Genomic DNA, 16,184 nt, shown 5'->3' with positions numbered 1-16,184 from the left:
TGGAGCTTCAAGGCACTTCCTTGTTCCTGGGGTGGGAAATTGCCCCTAAAGATGGAAGAATCAGCTAGTGTGGACAAAATATGCATGGAGAAGGCAAAGGAAATCATCTCATTACAAATACATTGTTTGTTTCCACAGGAAAGGAGACCTTTCATTGAAAAAGTGTTATGATGATCACTCCCTTGGAAAAGATTCCTTGTTAAACACACTTTCATATCTCTGCGAGGGAACTGCCGAGGGAAGAGGTTCATGAGAAAAAGACTGAAAAACAGACAAAAGCATAACATTCTACAAGACAGTGTGGATTGTCAGAAGTGTGGTAAGCAACTTAGAAAATCTGAAAATGCAAAGGTCAGTCTAGATATAATAAAAGTCCGTGATCTGAAGTGGAAAGAAAATAAAGATTTCTGGTCACTCAGATATAATGCAGTGCAGTGGGTGGCTGACTTCTGCATTGTTGGTGACAATGAGTTTCTTAGGTGCTCGTTGTGGACAGTGGTTTTCTGCCGACGAAAGATGCATTGTACAGCAGGAGGGGGTCCTGATGAGGTTACACTTAACTACTTCATTGCTGCTTGTTTACTAGTATGGGATTTTAAAACTGCACGTGATACTGGTGGGCAAGGTGAATACTCCATTGCAGCATCCCCCGTACATCGTTCTCTGCCTGTTGACCGTGCGCCACGCTGCCACTGCTGCTGTGCTGCAAGAGGCTCGTATTCCCCACACGAAGTACACGTGGTCAGACAGCAGCTGCTGTGAGTGCATCCGGCTGCATTCCATTCCAGTGTCCAAGAGCGAAGGAGTCCTGTGTGCAGACAGCTTGTTGGTTGTCATGCCCAAGTAGACTGCAGCACAGTGATTGCACCTGATCTTGAAGATCATGTGACTGGCTTCACAGATAGCCCTGCCTTTGATGGGATAGGTGATGTTTGTGACTGGACTGGAGTGGATGTTGGTGGGAGGATGTATGGGACAGGTCTATTACAGGGATATTAGCCCTGAATTGAGGAATGTCCTACCCCTCTGACAGTGGTATTCTGTTACCCACTGAACCTATACAATATCCTCGTCCATCCCTACTCGACCCTTGTCCCCAACCCTTTGCGTCACGCCTCATATCCCTGTAACAGACCTAGATGCAAGACATGTCCCATACATCCTCCCACCACCACCTACTCCAGTCCGGACACAAGGAGCACCTAACCCATCGAAGGCAGGGCTACCTGTGAAACCAGTCTTGTGTTCTACAAGCTAACTGTAACCACTGTGCTGTATTCTATGTGGGCGTGTCAACCAACAAGCTGTCTGACTGCATGAATGGCCACCAACAAACTGGCCAGTTGCTGAATACAGTGTTCTTCATTTCAGTGACTGCTTCACATGCTGTGCCATCTGAAACCTTCCCACCAAAACCACCTTTTCTGAATTGCACAGGTGATAACTCTCTCTGCAATATATTCTGTGTTTCAATCTGCAATATTCCTATGTTTCCATAAACCCTCTTGGCCTCAAGCTTTGTTAGTCTCTGTCCTTCACCTATATATCCCCTTCCCTGTTCCCACTCTAGCACTACACAGCCCTTTGTTTCGCCAACACACCCACAATATTTCTACTTCTCTACTTTTCCGTTGTACCCCCCCCCCCCCTCCCACTCCCAACCGCCCTTCCTCTACCCTCCTGATTGCATCTAGCTCCCCTACCATCTCTCCATATCATCCTTGTATGCTCTTACAAGAAGCACTTTACCATCCCCCACCCCTATGCTGCTGTCCCTCCCTCTCCCTGCCCCAGCCTCTTCCTTAGCCCCACCCCCCGGACTGCTTCTCTGATCTTTCCCTGTGGCTCGGCAGTGTGGCCTCATTAGCCAGACACAGTGGTTTGTGTGTGTGTGTGTGTGTGTGTGTGTGTGTGTGTGTGTGTGTGTGTGTGTTTTGTCAAATTCATTGTTGTGCCTGTCTGCAACACAATATCTCCACTATATGGGGAGTAGCAATGTATCCTTTTCATAATACAATAATAATAATAATAATAATAATAATAATTAGCATGCATGAAACTGATTGGAATTTAGATTGGTGTTACAGTCTATTGACAAATTCATGGAGTGATTTGATTAACATTTGACTTGAATATCAAATCATCTTTAGAAGGTACTACTTTGGTAATAGTTTCTGTCTGATTGACAGCAACTTCTCCACAGTTTCAACTAATAGTGCATTTGTGGGTATGGATCACATTTCTGCAAGACATGTCTACACTGGCAAATTATCAAATTTAAACACAGCTTTTCTTGATCAGTTACCATAAAGGTAACTTCCATAGTCTAGCATTAACTTTATCGTAGCTCTGAAATATCACCAGAAGACCAGAGGACTAAGTTCCTCAACAAGTGCTAAATCACAGAAGGTTCTGTTTTATTTGTAATACATTCAGTTTGGCTAATCCACATCTCTAAATTTTGTTGAGTATTAACTAGGATTTCTTTTTAGACCAACGGAATGAAATCTACTCTAATTTATATAAAGATTAAAACAGATAGAGATAAAAAAAAGAAAGAAAGGGAGGACAATAAATTTGTTTCTTGACATCGAAAGGTTGGATGCTTCTGGCCACTGAATTAATGCTGTAACTGCTTGATCTAATAATTGTTCCAGTCTGGGTAACTGTTTATCACTAATGTATAAGCATACATTGGCATACTGAAGAATTCTGGCTGAGAGTGAAAAAATAGTTTCTGGATCTGAAGTGTAAATTATTAAAGACCCACAGTTCTTTTGTGAGCATGCAATTTGTTACCAAGGGGATCCAGCCTTTCTGGTACTACTTCCTTTTTCAAACTTCAACTCCAAAATTCTTTATATTTGTGCTCTGTGGGGGCAGGGGCTATAATAGACCCATACTATCTCCTGTCCATCCTAAGACGGGACTAAGAGTCCTATCTCATGGTAAGTTTTCACAATAGTGACACAGCTGTTATCAGAACAGCCTTTAGTTTCATCTCCCCCAAATCACCCTACTTTTTCAGCTTAATTACTTGTAGTTGCCTCTAAGGGTTTGACCTCGGCTTTTCTAAAATTTGCAGAAGGGCAGACATTTGGAGAAGGAGTCCTTAAGTGCTGCGTACTCTAGCCGCTATGCACAAAGATACCATTCAAGTGGATTAAAGTTCACATTTGATATTCGATGTGACAGCCAATCCATCATGGTGAGAAGGATGGTAGGAGGCTGTCATATACCCAGACAGGTGTAGCTCTTTAATGAAATGGGGATTGCACTGCTGATTCCTTAGCTTCAAGCTCTCTGTGTACACCAAGAGAAGGTACCTAGGAACTTGTGCAATGGCTGTTATGCTAAGTATCTCGTGTTGTGGTGGGTGGCACCGACAGATGAAGTATGTATGAGAAGGAGTGGCATTAGGGTGGATGATCCACAATGAAATGGATTAAACTCAAATTTACTAGTAGTCATACCAACATGGCTGCCTCATTGAAAGGAAACAAGATATCAAATGCAGAGATCTAACCAACCATTCTATTGAATGAGAGCAAGCAAGGAAAACCGGAGATAAACAAGTTGCTTTGTTATTGGCACACTCCAGGGATGGAAGAGAACCCTTTAAGGCCTGCATCAAGCTTGGAAAAATGCCAGTCACCATCACTCCTCTTAAAAAACTCAATAAGATTCAGGGTCTTATTTTCCACTGGGCTTTAACGTTAGACAAACAATGAGGAACTGCAAACTAACAGTGTGGAGCACATTTAGTTCGACACATTCGGGAAGGGTTCAAGGATAATAGGGCGGTCATTAGTGCATTTGTTCTTGCCTTACATGGAAATGTTTTACATGGAAATATTAAAATTGTGTTTCATAGGTGTCATTGCAGTCCTTCTTCCCCCACCTATAAGATGCTTCAGGTGCCTGAGGTTTAGACATACACTGCTGGAAAAAACAAATTATTGCACCCTTTTAGGAGTTTCCAGTTCACTCAAGATTTATTGTTGCAACAGTGTATATGGAGTACCTGAAATGATTACACTTACATATTAATAACACAAGCAGTTGAGAGGTACCAGGTATCGACCCATCTTGAAGCATCCATATTGGAACGTGGTGCAGCCTCTGTGGGCAGCACTGCAGGCACTGATAGACTTGGCATCCAGTCAGTCATACAGATGGCGAATACTGTCCGGGGATATGTTATTCCACATCTACTCGACTTGTTCATATAGTTATGTAAGAGTTGTTGGTTGATGAGTCGCATGATCCCTTCTTGTCCCATCATATTCAACACATGCTTGCTTGGAGACAAGTCTGGAGATTGTGCTGGCCAGGGAAGTTACTGCACATCTTGCAGAGGATGCTGAGTTTCATTGGCAGTGGAATAATATATCACCTTCCTGTGGCAATAACGACAAAAGAATGAGTAACAACATTCTGCACTTACCAATTGCTGGTTAGCATCCCTCCAGAAACATCAAAAGTGAACGAGAATTGTAGCTTATTGCACCAGAGAGCATAAGGTATGGGTTGGGGCCAGTGTGCCTTGGATTAATGCACCCTACAACACAGCATTCATTAGGTCTATACTGTACTCGCAAACAACAGTCACGTGCATGCAGGCAAAATCTGCTTTCATCATTGTAAACCATGGTGCGCCATTCTATCTTCCAAGTAATCCTCTGACAGCACCAGTCAACCCGTGCATGTCGATGCTGTGGCATGAGTGGAAGACAGGCTAGAGGTGTGCTTGTCCATAGTTCCACTGCTAGCAACCAGTTCGCAACACTTTGTGTTGACACGTCTGGAATCACAAGCCCTTTATCTGTGGTGTGGTACCTGTATGATCTGCCAGTGCTGCCCTTAGAATACAACGATCCTGGCAGGTGTCTGTGCTGCGTGGATGTCTTGTCTGTGTGTGTGATAATGTTCACGTGATCACCTACTTGTTTGACAATTCTCCAAAAGAACCATCCTGCCACTCGGAAGACCACAATTGGACCCGTTTCAAACTTGCTCATTTGGCTGTAGGGAGCACGAGTCCTCCATGGCATGGTTGCCTGCTTGGGTCACACATTTGCACACCACACTGAGCCTTCTGGCTGTGAGCATTCCCTATTAAAGAGTAGACACGGATGATGCCCTGGTAGCTATGCCACTATGCTATCTGTTGGGAGATAACGTTGAAACAATTATCAATACATTTATTATCCTCGGGTGGCATATGCCGCAATCGGGTCAGAATCGACGTCACCTTTCTAGATGCACTTATTTTCTTTTCTGATCTCTTACTGCTGTACTAATGAACCTGTCTGCAGGGCATGCACACGACATTACCTGAGAACCAACCACACAAACAACCAACTTCATGCATAAACTGCCCAGAACACTACCCTCATCATTCACCGACATGTCCAGCATTCGAGAAGGAGAAGAAGACACACTAAAAGAAAATGTAGATTGGTTTTCATATCAAGGTGCTACGAAAAAGTACGTACAACTTGTCCCCATAGCTGTGGCATCAAACTTTACAAACATTGTGAAAAGTTTTGACCTATTTGACAGTGACAAGGTTTCAAACATGAACTTTCATGCATAGCCACATGTCAAAAGCCATTGTCCAGTTTAGTCCTGCAACCTCAGCCCTCAAACCCTTAGTGCCAGTGGTAACTGCGCTATTGATGCAACCAGACACAACTGAGATACTTTGTTTTCCCCCTCACATCAATAGAGAGAAGGCATCTCCCAAGGTGCCCCCTTTTAAAACTAAACAGATCAGCGACCTAACACCAACCAGTGGCTGAAAAAGTTGTTGTGTCTATTGGTGTAATGAGGTGGATGAAAGTTTCAGAACAAATCAAACACCGTAGAATGATTAAAACATAAATGTATTTATTTAAAATGTAACAGTATTTAGCATACATTATTTTGTATCCTGTATTCTCCACCCCCCCATCTCTCTCTCCCTCTCTCCTTCCCTCCCTCCCTCCCTCCCTCCCACCCTCCTCTGTTCCACTAGAACTGGTTATCAATATTCACTAGGAGGAGTAACAACAGCATCATGCTAGATTCATAGTGTCTCACTGTCATCGCAGTAGGTTCGTAAGATCTCAGTGAAGCCTCACCTGGTGGCATATGGCAGGCCCTCTATGGCAGCAGAGGCTCATGGCAGCCACTGTAAATGTTCTTTCCGCAGAGGTGTGAGCGGCGCGTGATGCAAGACACAAAGACACTGTCAATTCTGCAAAAGCCATAGACTGTGGGTTTTAGAAAGGAATGCTCAACTTCTATCCCAGAAGTTGAGGCACGAAAGACCTCAACAAAACTGATCCTCAACAAAACTGAAACCTCAAAGGGATAAAAAGATAAAACTGAAGAAGAAAGCTGATTCACCAATTCCAGCCAATCAACCAGCATCCACTGTGAGGTCAAGCCTATGAATACTGATGCATAAACCACACTCTCATGTGGAACATGAAACATTACTTAAATAATTTGCATCTCCTTTAGCATTATTCACTGTCACTGATTTTCCAGACCGAATAGGATACACCATCTCTATTCTCCCCCCCCCCCCCCCCCCCCCCTCCCGTCATTCGTAACTGGATTGAGACCATACAATGAATTATAGTAATGAATTTAAAAAAAATTTATACAAACTCTTGGTGCTTGAGAATGGCATTTTTGTTAAAAGGTCCGTTCATGTATTTTTAACCGTGTTTCTTCTCTCTGTTATTTCTCTAAAATCAGACTTCATTGTCAGACCGCACCCGCAGACGACGGGGGGATCTAGCTGGATGACTTTTTGCTTAAAAGTACGGAACCTTTTGCAATGCCGTCACCCAACAATCTTACAATGACTAAAGACACAAAATAAAGCATAAATAGGTTATTAATTACAATATATTCTGAAATGGAAACACAATTTAAAATTACTACTTGAATTATGCAATTACGAGTGCCATTTGGTTGCAGCTTATGAATAAAATAATGAAATAATGTAGTATTAATGGCAGTGTGCCACATACGTCCGATCTGAACAAGACCTAGAAAACAAAAGGTGACTCTTCCTCTTTCGCCAATAATATGACAATCAGAAATCTGCAGATGTTTCCAGCAGCTGCATTTATACAACTGTGAACTACATGTATGGCTCTCTTTTTTTAATTTCATGACTTATTGCTTATAATTAAGTTTTTTGCTGAGAAAAGCTCAGCATGCAAATGTGCCATTAAACATAAATGGAATTGTAACAACTACCATTTGCCTTCTGCCCATGCTCTGTCAACTGATGGCAACCTGCTTTCTGTACATGTGGTAGTAGAGGAAACATGGTTTACAGAAATGCCTTTCCCTATGTTCAAAACTGTAATGTCCACTGTAAAAAAAGTCAACATAGTCCAACAATATTTAATATCTATCTCTTGCAAACAGAGACATCTCATATCACCACCTCATGGAACAGCTGAATCCACCTTTCCTTCTACAGGGGCCCAGATGCCAAAAGTCCTCTGTGAGGCTGCAAAATTGCATTCAGTTGGGGCCAATTAATTTCTAAGCTGGAATGCTACCTACTTAACACCAGTGTTCCAATACATTTTAGTGTAGCCCACAGAAGATACTCTGCCATAGATATTACAATCTCCTGCCTGAGCATCTCCCTTTGATCTTATGTGCTGCCCATAGTGACCTCTGTGACAGCAATCATTTTTCTATCAGTTTCTCTTTCCCAGTCCACTGACTGATGGGATACATACACATTGATCACTCGCGAAAGATAACTGGTAGGCATTCACATTCAAAGCAACTTTTGAAGGCAGCCAACAGGAGGGAATACAAGAAGTGATAAAAGATTCTACTGATAGCCTTACACAGCAAAGACAATATAAAACACATCCTTGGGATTTTTAATCATATTTACAAAGAAGTGTAATTTCGTCAGCCTTGCAATAATTTAAAACACACAATGAAGAACTTCCTGCCGTGTAGTGACTGCACGAACTGTCTACACAGACTAAATAAGTGCTGCTCACAAACCATATTGGTCTCTTAACATCCAAGCCTCTTATTTGAGCTCCACAGTGCATGAACCACCATAACATTCACCTAATGGAGTGTAGCAAACGAAGTATTTGGTGTGATGTGTTTCACCCCTTGCACTTATATAACCTGACTGATATGTTTGCCAACTTTTACCTTACAAATATCATGTGGTTGTCATTCTTGATATTATTCACTGCAGTGGACCTGCTGTGCAGTGCCACTAGACTATGACATATTCTCTTGACAATCAACTTCACCTTTCGCGAGATTGGTGCTGGAAGAGAGTTCCAATCTGTTCAAGCTATTAAAATTATGTAGCCACTTTTGCGATTACTCTTTTGTGTTACTACCGCAATGTTCCCCCTGTAAACCTCATTTAGAATTGTGGGTGAAACAGATCTCTCTTAACTTGTACCTAAAACAGATTACAACATGTATTCATCTGACATTAGAGGAGGTCAGCTCTCATATTCTTAAATTGTTCTGGAATCGACATTATCTCTCATGCCCTTTGCTCTGTGATTTCCAAAGCACTGCCAAGCCACAACACCAATGCATAAGCAGCCCTCCCCAGCTGGTGGAAATGCACATTTGCTCTCATGCCTTGTTGATATTCTGAGACATCGTCTTTTACAGCCATCTGCGCATATGCCAAACTACAGCGCACACAGTGGGATGTTCCACCTTAACAACTACCTAAACAACATTTCTGGTTCCCATGAACATCTTTCCTCAGCCTGAGTGGTTAGAAGTGGAACATATTATTCCAATGAATTGACATGTTACACTACAGATTCCCTTATTGAGATGAAAGATGTTGTGCAGCCCATCTTACTTGACTAATTACAAACATTGAATCACATTGAAAAATTTTGACCGAATAACAATAATTTGACTTTCATTCAATTATTATTATCATCTTTATTGTTATCTGTGTGTGTGTGTGTGTGTGTGTGTGTGTGTGTGTGTGTCTACATCTACATCTACATCTACATTTATACTCCGCAAGCCACCCAACGGTGTGTGGCGGAGGGCACTTTACGTGCCACTGTCATTACCTCCCTTTCCTGTTCCAGTCGCATATGGTTCGCGGGAAGAACGACTGTCTGAAAGCCTCCGTGCGCGCTCTAATCTCTCTAATTTTACATTCGTGATCTCCTCGGGAGGTATAAGTAGGGGGAAGCAATATATTCGATACCTCATCCAGAACCGCACCCTCTCGAAACCTGGCGAGCAAGCTACACCACGATGCAGAGGCCTCTCTTGCAGAGTCTGCCACTTGAGTTCGCTAAACATCTCCGTAACGCTATCACGGTTACCAAATAACCCTGTGACGAAACGCGCCGCTCTTCTTTGGATCTTCTCTATGTCCTCCGTCAACCCGATCTGGTACGGATCCCACACTGATGAGCAATACTCAAGTATAGGTCGAATGAGTGTTTTGTAAGCCACCTCCTTTGTTGATGGACTACATTTTCTAAGGACTCTCCCAATGAATCTCAACCTGGTACCCGCCTTACCAACAATTAATTTTATATGATCATTCCACTTCAAATCGTTCCGCACGCACTCTCCCAGATATTTTACAGAAGTAACTGCTACCAGTGTTTGTTCCGCTATCATATAATCATACAATAAAGGATCCTTCTTTCGATGTATTCGCAATACATTACATTTGTCTATGTTAAGGGACAGTTGCCACTCCCTGCACCAAGTGCCTATCCGCTGCAGATCTTCCTGCATTTCGCTACAATTTTCTAATGCTGCAACTTCTCTGTATACTACAGCATCATCCGCGAAAAGCCGCATGGAACTTCCGACACTATCTACTAGGTCATTTATATATATTGTGAAAAGCAATGGTCCCATAACACTCCCCTGTGGCACGCCAGAGGTTACTTTAACGTCTGTAGATGTCTCTCCATTGATAACAACATGCTGTGTTCTGTTTGCTAAAAACTCTTCAATCCAGCCACACAGCTGGTTTGATATTCCGTAGGCTCTTACTTTGTTTATCAGGCGACAGTGCGGAACTGTATCGAACGCCTTCCGGAAGTCAAGAAAAATAGCATCTACCTGGGAGCCTGTATCGAATATTTTCTGGGTCTCATGAGCAAATAAAGCGAGTTGGGTCTCACACGATCGTTGTTTCCAGAATCCATGTTGATTCCTACATAGTAGATTCTGGGTTTCCAAAAACGACATGATACTTGAGCAAAAAACATGTTCTAAAATTCTACAACAGATCGACGTCAGAGATATAGGTCTATAGTTTTGCGCATCTACTCGACGACCCTTCTTGAAGACTGGGACTACCTGTGCTCTTTTCCAATCATTTGGAACCCTCCGTTCCTCTAGAGACTTGCGGTACACGGCTGTTAGAAGGGGGGCAAGTTCTTTCGCGTACTCTGTGTAGAATCGAATTGGTATCCCGTCAGGTCCAGTGGACTTTCCTCTGTTGAGTGATTCCACCTCACTTTGCCACCTCATATATATCTGGAACAACAATAGGTATTCCAAAATTGTTTTCACCAACATGAACGTACGGCAGGGGCTTAGGAAACCAAATACTATGTGAAATTTTAAAAAGTAAATAAATACAATTTTCAACACAAACTTGTGTATTTTTAAATGGTCACTCCCCTGTTACTGCATATGCAATCAATAGCATGAAAAATCACAAAAATAATGGCGTTGGTTGCATCGCAATACATCAATTACATCCTGAGAAATTGCGAAGCGAAGTTGATGCTTGAAAACAGTGGAGTGTTAATGTATGGTGTGGTATTGTATGACAATACCTCATTGGCCCATATTTCATTGATGGTACTCCTAAAGGGGGATAGTTTAGCCCCTTCTTGAGCTGTACCTTATTTGAACTGGTCCACCTCTTATAATGTGTCAAATAATGCAGTATCAGAATGATGGATGTCCTGCGCATAATGTTTATTGTTGCAAAATAACAACTAGAGGTACAATTAGTGGTAACACACTTGGTTTCACGTTTCTAAACCTCATAAGTTCTAAAATATGTGGCTTGTAAAGGATAGCAACAGTGTCACAGTTTCTGACATAATGCATCGCACTGTACTGTGCTCAGAGCAGGCATTGCCTGTACTAGCACCTGTATCCTGCTGTAAACATACCAATAGCACCATGGCATGCTCTACCTTCAATGTAAAAGTGTCTCCTAATTTGGTCTGCTGAACTGCTCTCATACTATAAAGTAATTCGTGTACGTTGCCACATTAAAACCTACTTTCTTGTGGCTTGTTACATTTGCCGTCATTTAGTCGATATGTCAGCCTTCAGTAATGAAGAAAAACTAGATATTATTTTAATTTGATGCTACCCAGATCACTGGTGTCCGTCACGTTGAACCATTGGCAACATCTGCTAGACGCTCACGGAAACAGGAAGCTGCGCTCCCACAAAACATGACTGGCAATGGAAACGAAATTGCTGTTCTGGCTGCTGTAGCGCACAACTTTGCGAGAAATTGCATGAGGTGTAGGAATAAGCCACAGCAGCGTGTGCAGAATCTTGCATCAGCATCGGTTTCATCCATTCCATATCTCACAGCACCAAGAACTGTACAGGAATGACGTTTAATCCCACATTGCATTCTGTCATTTCGCACTTCAGCAGTTGCAAGGTAATCCAGTATTCCTAAGCAATACATTGTTTACGGACAAAGCTTCATTTACAAATCATGGTAATGTGGATCTGCAGAACATGCACTATTGGTCCATGCAAAATCTCCACTGGGTTCACCAAGTTGCTCATCAACAACAGTGGAGTGTCAATGTTTGGTGTGGTATCATAGCTAACTGTATTGTAGATCCCTATTTTTACCATTGATCATTGAGTGGACAGCGATATGCATCATTTCTTCAACACACACTAGTGCTCCTCATGGAGGATCTAGGATTGGAAACTCGTCTATCAATGTGGTTCCAACATCATGGATGTCCCGCACACAATGCAAAAGTTGCCAGAGATGTTGTAGATGCGACATTTCCAAATAGTTGGATGGGGCGGGGAGGTACTGTGCGATGGCCAACACGGTCCCCCAACTTGATGTCATTAGACTTCTTTCTCTAGGACGCAATGAGAGGCAGAATATATCAAGAACCCCCAAAGACAGTACAGGATATGCAACATCGTATTACTGTCGCGTGTGCAGCAATACCTGTAGAAATTCTACAATCTGTGCAACACTCTCTCATTACCTGTCTGCAAATGTGTATTGATGCAAATGGAGGGCACTTACAAACCTATGTTGATGTGACACAGTTTCATTGGTCAAGATGTGGGTGTATTTTCTATGCTGGATGTAATGCACAATGATACAGTTTCTGTGGGCGATAGGGCACTAGTAAATGCATTTAGCAAAGTGAATTAAAGTGTGTTAGCTCTAATTGTAGCTCTAACTGTCATTTCGCTAGAATAAACATACATTTACCTTTGAAAAATGTAACTTTTCGTTGGACATGTTACTTGTTTATTTTTGTGGATTGCGCATACCTTCCCATTGTGTGAGCCCCTGACACTGGCAGCGTGAGGTGCACGCTTGAGTCTCAGGATGTGTGCTAGCTGTGTGCTTCATTTATTTCAAGTGTCAACTTTGCTTCGCAATTTCCCAGGGTGTAATTGACGTATTGCGATGCAACCAACGCCATGACTTTTGTGATTTTTCACACTATTGATTGCATACAAAATAACAGGGGTGTCCATTTAAAAATACACAAATTTGTGTTGAAAATAGTATTTGTTTACATTTTAAAATTTCGCATAGTATTGTTTTCCTAAGCCCCAGCTGTTCTTTCATGCTGGTGAAAACCATTTACGAATATCTATTTTTGTTCCAGAGATATTTCAGGTGGCAGTTAGGTGAGACACCCTTTATAGAACACACATTACAAAAATCATCATTGCATTTACTGTATCCTCATGACATGTATCCTTGACTCATCATTCCTACCATAAACCTCCTTCCATCTCTCCTCCTCCCCCCCCCCCTCCCCTACCACGACCACTAGGATTTACAAGAGCTTAGCTCGTCCCTTTGCATTTTAATTTTAGAACTATATCTCTCACATAATTCAGCTTGCATGGACAATAGCTGTGTCTCTTTGATAGGCTCATTTCACACTAAACATGGTTCATTCAAAATACTGGTTTGTGTCAATTGTTCCAAGTATGCTATAATCTGTTAAATGACTTTCCCATTACACATTTTATTTCTCTATTTGTATCAGATTTCCCTTATACTATTATCTAATTACATGTACATACATTGTTTCATTTCTGTAGATAAAAACATTAGAGATATTTCCGCTATTTGATTAGGCTATCTCATTATTACAGCACTCTTACCCAAAGGTAATTGCATTTACTTTACTTTCAATCCATTGACTACAACAGCATAAGTTTCTCAAATTTATTGAGATAAAATGGAAATGTCGTGTGGCTAGGGCCTCCAGTCGGGTAGACCGTTCGCCTGGTGCAGGTCTTTCGATTTGACGCCACTTCGGCGACCTGCGCGTCGATGGGGATGAAATGATAATGATTAGGACAACACAACACCCAGTCCCTGAGTGGAGAAAATTTCCGACCCAGCCGGGAATCGAACCCGGGCCCTTAGGATTGACAGTCTGTCACGCTGACCACTCAGCTACCGGGGCGGACATTTATTGAGATAGAAAATGTTTATGTTCACTACCATATGGACTTAAATGCTGACATTTTAATCTACACCACTTCCCATAATTTCAAATCTCAGATCTGTGGTAATCCAAATGTGTGAAAATGGAAATTCAGAGAATCATCACTGTGCAGGTAAGTCTGTTAGCCTTAACTATTTTGGAGAACACTTTAACTGTGTGACTAATAGTCACCACACAGCCTCCTACCTCTGTAAGAGCTGTGCTTACACCTTCTCCTATGGACAGGTATCGTGTGTGTACCTTTTTATCTAATCAATGCAAGTGTCCCACTATCAATCTGTCCTACGCAAAATACAGTTCAGGTCATTCCATCTATGGAGTCATCTGATCAAGGAGTAGACCATCCCTTCACTGGATTCACCTGTCCTCCTCCCCTCCAATACCTAGATAAAATTGGGAACGTCCAATCTTAAATCTTTAATAGTATGCACAGCCACTGAGCCTTATCTTCATAAATCTCAATGACAAAATTTCCCCACAGCATATCGACTCTACCCGGTTATGTTACCTTACTCCTTCTTTTGTACCTATTACTTGTACTTCTGCTAATGCCATAACTTACATATATTCTATTAAATCATCTTATTATGAGCCTTCTCTCATGTTATTCCTCCTACACTCATTTCACAATTTGTTACTAATAATGTTCATGTACGCTTCTTCAGGAACCCTTCACCTTCCAGTAGATACTGGTTGTGAATGACTGTCCACCACGGATTTATCTGTTTCTACTAGAGTATAAGACTTACCTTAATTCTTTATTATTAAAGTGCTCACACTTTTCTGTCACACAAAAAAAAATGCAAAAATACAGTACTGAGTGTTTACCTATGTGAAATGAGATCTCCCCCCCCCCTCCCCTTTCTTATATATTTTTGCAAATGCTTGCTACAAATATTGAAAGGTGGCTGCTCGAGTTCTGTTGAAAATAATTCTAAGTGTGCCCTTAATCTTCATTTAATCTTTTCAGTATTTATAAGATAAGACATGTCCACTTAATACTTCTTCATTCCTTGAATTTTACACCTCTTAACATGTTAATAACTATGGCTTTTTTTAATTTCATTTAGTTAAGTCATTTACTCATTATTACTCTCTCATCAGAGATAACTACTGTCTTCTTTATTGTTTTGTGCTACACCTCTATCATCAGAGATAATTCACATCTTTTTTTATTATCTTCATTCATTCATCTGTTAAACAACTGAAGTGCCACTTTGTGGCACTACCTGAACATGTTAGCAAGACAAGATGTTCTCTGTAGTTACGGATTCCTTTCCTGACTCTTCCCTTTCTTTTTGTGATGTGTCTGACATGTAATTTAACATCGAACATAAAGAAATAATGATGAAATAAAGCTATGTCACCCAAGTACTTAATCCAGAACATTGCACCAACTTTCATTAACAGCATTTACCTTAAATGAAAACATCTTTCCATTTTCAGAATGAAATTTTCACTATACAGACAAATGTGTGCTGATGTTTAATTTCCTGGCAGATTAAAAAACATCTCACAACTCATACTCAAAGCTTTACTTGATTGGTTTGGGAGGTAGGAGATGAGGTACTGGCAGAAGTAAAGCTATGAGGGCAGGTCGTCACTCGTGCTTGGATAGCTCAGCTGGAGAGCACTTGTCAGCAAAAGACCAAGACCCTGAGTTGGTCTAGGATACAGTTTTAATCCACCTGGAAGTTTCAAATCTTTACATTTCTGTTGCTAGTAATTCTGTAAGCCAACATAGCATGAAGTGCCTGGCTCATTACAAAAATATCTTTCTGTAATCCAATATAAAGTGCATTACACAGTACTAAAAAACCCTTTCAAAACACAATATTTATTTCATTTTCAGTTCCAGGTAAGTGAATGTGAGATTTAATACGCAGCAATGCATTAGCACCTGTGAGGAATTTGTTTAATATTAGATCTAGGTCCTGTCACTGAACCAGCTATTCTGTTTCACACTAGACTTTCTGCTGTGGTCGTTGAACACACAATAACATTCCTTACATTACATATATACTTAAACTTTGTAACTGCATCCTTTTGCTTTACCAATAAATAAATAAGAAAATAAGCCGAACTTTATCTGAATGAAGTAATTAACATAAATACAGATGTGTACCCCTGACCAAGTATCCTTTGAAATAATTAAAAGCCCTCCAGATCCGTCATTGGTTTATGAGAGGCACAACACATTTGCAATGATTCATGATGTCCTCTACATGAAATCTGAAAATCTCCACCCAGTTCTGAGCCATGAATACATGCTATGCCTTTACCTTAAACCCATCTGCACATATGGCAAACCAGAGCATGCACAGTGGTATGTTCTACACTTAAAAACTTAAAAAACATTTTTGTTTCCAAGAACACCTTCGTCGGCCTGAGTGGTTAGAAAGTGGAACATGT

At 41.3% G+C, this 16,184-nt stretch overlaps 1 protein-coding gene across 2 annotated transcripts in view; it reads right to left on the bottom strand.

Annotated features, from left to right (window-relative positions):
• LOC126193670 (ADP-ribosylation factor-like protein 16) overlaps window positions 1–16,184 on the bottom strand; it is a 39,567-nt gene that overhangs the window by 17,198 nt on the left and 6,185 nt on the right. The window contains exon 3 of one of the 2 annotated variants that reach the window (XR_007538483.1): window positions 4,044–4,400. The exons of the other annotated variant lie outside the window; for it this stretch is intronic. The gene's annotated coding sequence lies outside the window, so the exon portion shown is untranslated. The remainder of the gene's footprint in view (window positions 1–4,043; window positions 4,401–16,184) is intronic. 2 annotated transcript variants of the gene reach the window in all.

This window comes from Schistocerca nitens, chromosome 1, assembly GCF_023898315.1.
Source record: "Schistocerca nitens isolate TAMUIC-IGC-003100 chromosome 1, iqSchNite1.1, whole genome shotgun sequence".
Taxonomy (NCBI): domain Eukaryota; kingdom Metazoa; phylum Arthropoda; class Insecta; order Orthoptera; family Acrididae; genus Schistocerca; species Schistocerca nitens.
This window is presented reverse-complemented; position numbering and strand designations above follow the sequence as displayed.